The sequence below is a fragment of the Dasypus novemcinctus genome, chromosome 29 (genome assembly GCF_030445035.2).
Source record: "Dasypus novemcinctus isolate mDasNov1 chromosome 29, mDasNov1.1.hap2, whole genome shotgun sequence".
Classification (NCBI taxonomy): domain Eukaryota; kingdom Metazoa; phylum Chordata; class Mammalia; order Cingulata; family Dasypodidae; genus Dasypus; species Dasypus novemcinctus.
The window spans coordinates 33769489-33773658 of record NC_080701.1 but is presented as its reverse complement, the minus strand read 5'-3'; the positions used below and the strand labels follow the sequence as shown (position 1 = coordinate 33773658).

Here is a 4170-nt window from a genome sequence, read left to right as displayed (position 1 = left end):
TGAAAACAAGCAGAAGATTTTGAAATAAGTGTAAACCCCATCCTTACATAAACCAAGAGAAATCTTGAGTGCTGATGCATAAATTAGTGATAAAAATTGAACATAAATGAGTGTGGAAGAAGATGCAGGAGGAAGCAGATCTCAGAACAACTACAACTTCACACTTCCAAGAAGAGGACAATATCCTGAATTGCACAGTCTCTACCACTTAAAAGAGTAGCAACAAGTACTACAAACTGGAGGTATTCTTTGGACTTTTCCCCATGATGAAAAAAACAAAAACAGAAACAAAAACAAAAACCAATCAGAATGTTCATTAAAGAATGGAGAAAGAACAGTTACATAAACCAACATGAAAGAATCTTACAAATCTAATCTCACACAATATAAACTATTCCAGAAAGACATAAATCATGCAGTCATTTGTGGGTAAAGGGGTATATGATACATACAGCATCTCCCACCTTGCTAAGGATTGACCTAATCCCTGTCACCCACCGCCATCCCCACCCCAGCCATCCCTCATCATAACTCCTTGGTAGCACACCCAGCTTTAGCTGCTATAACATTAAAAAATGCCCACCCAGAACTTATCTTTTTTGGGGAAAAGATCACATACTCATATGTTTTCCCAAAACTTACATGCAAGCCTCTGGCATCCAGCTTTATTTCCTCTTGGCATTATAAAATCTAAAGAGCTTTTGACAAAGGTACAGATACACTTGTGAACTTTCTGACATCTTGCTCTCTGTCACAAGGTAGCTGCACCTCTAATAAATGCTTATGGACTGATCACCCTAATGTTCAGTGTTTTTCCTCAGAATCTTCATAAGCCCCATTAGTGGACAGCTTGGGGCAGTCCTGGCTTTACCTCCCCTTCTTTTGGCGTGAGTCCTGCTGCTGGTTCAGTGGGAGGCAGGGAGTAGAAGATATACCAAAAAAATCCAATATATTGTTTGGGGATTTTAAAGTATAATTAATCTTTAACAAAGAGCAAATGATTGATAATCACAAAAGTAAGGACATTAATTATGTCTGGATGTGAGGGAAGGGGATATGAGTGTGTTGTCGCAAAATGTGTCAAAGTTACTAATAATGTTCTACACCTATGAGTTGGTGCATGAGCTACTTTTTGTTTTATAATTTTCCTATATATTTTAGGTATATGCTTTCTATATTCTCTTGAAATATGGCTAGTGAACTAGAAATGAATTTTAATTTAATTGAAATTGAGATCTCCAAAATATAACTAGTGGCCACCATACTGAAAAGACCAGCACTAATGTATCTGATATTTCATCTAGGACCTCCAGGTGTCCCTCCATGGACAAGGAAAATCCAACTGAATCCCAAAATTCAGATATGGAATGTGGTAAGATTTCACAGTAAAATTAGTCTGGGAGCAGGGAAAGGAGGTAAGCTCAGAGAAGGCAGAGAACTGGGTTGAACTTGTTTGCCCTAATAATATTTTCTCATCTTTTCAGTGGGTTTAGTGCAGTCATTCAAGCCACAGTTTAGAATGACCTTCAGTGTGCTCCAGCTTGCTGGTTCCTATTAAAGGACTGTTCTTAGATTTGGCCCCCAAGGAAAATCATGCTACATACGAATGATCCAAGAGTTTTGCCCAAAAATCTTCCTCAATAAAATCTGAAAATTACTATTGTAATTGCATCTCTTGAAGGAAAAAAAAACCATTATTATTATAAATGTAAGTGGATTCACTCAACTCTTATGTAATTGTAGAAAACTTCAGAGCAGATAAGTTGCTGTCTAATTCTTTGCTGCATACAATCAGAAGAGGGTAGGAGAGCATCTGCCTTCTTGTGCTAGCATCAACTGGTGGATGAAAAGAAATGTTCCACATAGCTAAAGAAGACATCCCAGTGCTTCCAGAGATAGAAAAGAAAGCCACAAGGAATAAAGTGCTGAATGTTGTGTTATGAGTCTTCATGAGGGGAACCATGCAGTTGGCCACTGTGGAGACAAAGACAAAGACCACCATGATGGCCAGAAGGATGTTGATGACTTTGTCCAGAAGGTTCCAGGCAGTGGCATTCTCCAGCCCTTCAGTTGTGCCACCTGCTGCTGTAGCTCCATCTTGGAGACGTGGGTCTGACATGCCTCCAGGGCCTCCTGGATGACCCAGCCTGTTCATAGGACTGAAAGGAGATTTTCTCTTCCATGCTGGCCAATTCTTGCTTCAAGTTCAAGATTTCATTCTGATGGATCTCTGTTTAGTTGTTCTTCTAAATGTTCACACCTATATCACTCCTTCTGTAAGTTCTGCATAATTAAGGAAAAGTTCTTCTGATAATGTTCCTTGAGGGTCTCAAAGGATTTCTCTTTTCCAGATCTCCTGGATCTTGTGTAGTAGTGCATCAAACCATGAGCTCTGCAGTTCAGGGTGTTGGTATTGGATCTGGATGCTCCTACAGTGATGCTCCTGGTGGTTCTGTTGGCTCCCACTGAGTCTGATGTGGCACTAGAGCAATCTTCCTCACTATCATATTTTGGGCTCTATTGAAAATTTGAAATCACCCCCCAAAGTCTTCTCCCCATCCTCCACTTGCCCTTTTTTCTAAAGAATTCTTCAGATACAAGATGTCTGCACTGCCAAGTTTATTTCAAATCGGTGAGGAAATCTCTCTGGGCTTTGAGACCACAGCCCCAGCTATGGAAAGGGTGCCTGGGAGAAACTGAAGAACCCATGCTTCACACAGACCACAGCACATCCTTTAGACCTTGGTGTGGGATCCCATTTTGTTCTACCTCCTGGAGCTCCTGGTAATAGCATTCAAGCTTCTTTTGTAGCTTTTGGTCCTTCTAAAAGACCTGCTTGATAAGGGCTGCCTGCTGCTTGTCTACACTGTTGGAAAGCTTCAAGTACTCGGCAACGTTGTTATCCCATCCTGTTTGCACAATCTTGATCCATTCTTTGAGCTTCAGGTTCTTTTGCTGCCGGTCAGCTATAGCAGCCTTAGTGTGCTGAGGATCTGACGTTCCATCCAAGAAGTCTGAGTGGTTGCTGCCATCAGTGCTAGAGGCTACTGCGCTAGAAGTGTAGGCAAGGCTGCTTACTTCCAATCACTCGATCCACTCTACAGTTGCCTCCTCTCCTGGTACACATGCAGCAACAGCAACTGCAAAAGCTATTTCCATCACAGCTGGGCTGATAAGAGCATCTGTAGTGCATGAAGACCTGGGGTGGCCTGACTGCATAACAGCTGCGATCTCCTGGCCATATCTTTTGTCGACCTGCGGGCTTCCCTTTGGGACCTCCGGCTTGCCCCACCTACTATGCAAGCTCATCCCTCTTCATTTTGGGTAGCACTTGGATCTGCTACAGGACTTGGTTCAGAGCTGTGAGTGGTGGAGACAGTGTCAATTTTGGCACATGTGTTCTGTCCTTCCAGATCCGTTTCTGGTTCTGGCTCTGCCTGAATTTGCTACACATAGTGTGAAGACACTGATGACCTCCTAGAGCGAAGACGCTGATGACCTCCTGTGCTGGTGCTGGAAAAGATGCTTCGGCCTTGGCCAATCACATTACCATTCTCCAAAGCCTTATGAGTCATTTTAGACAATTTTTGTTTTGTGTCTGTCTGTTTCCTGGCCTCTGCTACTTGGATGTTTCTTCCCAGATCAGGGTCCTCATATAACTGTTCACTGATGGAAGGCTCCATCAGTAGGGACATAATATTCTTATTTGCAAAGAAAAAAATTTAAACACATCAAATTAGGTAAGCATTTGCTTTCCTACACATGCAGCTGTAAAACAGAGGATTCATACCCATCTTCATCACTCTTCCTCAAGTACTTGTAAGGTGAACAGAGATCCTAGAAGGAGGAGACCAGGAGCAGGGGCCTTTCCCACCAGGGCCAGCTGTCAAGCTCTAGCGCCTGCTCCTGCCCCCGCGGTGGCCACCTCGCCTTGCCCATTCCCCCAACCACCAGCTCCTGGCCTCCCTGGCATATCCTCAGCCACCGTCACCGCCACCTCAGCCCCTGGGCGAGAGGGCGAACCTGCGTGGGAGCACGGAGCACGCGCGCCTCCACTGCCGCCCTTAACCTTCTCTGGTGAGGGGCGCATGAGCCAGGCAGAGTTTGCCTCCTACTATACCGAGGAATTAATTGATTTGCAAAACTACCTCAACCCGAAGCAATTAATTT

The 4170-nt window shown here is 43.7% G+C and overlaps 1 pseudogene; it reads right to left on the bottom strand.

Moving 5' to 3' along the window:
* Window positions 1–1832: 1832 nt before the first annotated feature.
* LOC101425986 (transmembrane and coiled-coil domains protein 1 pseudogene) lies at window positions 1833–3683 on the bottom strand (annotated as a pseudogene).
* Window positions 3684–4170: the final 487 nt, after the last annotated feature.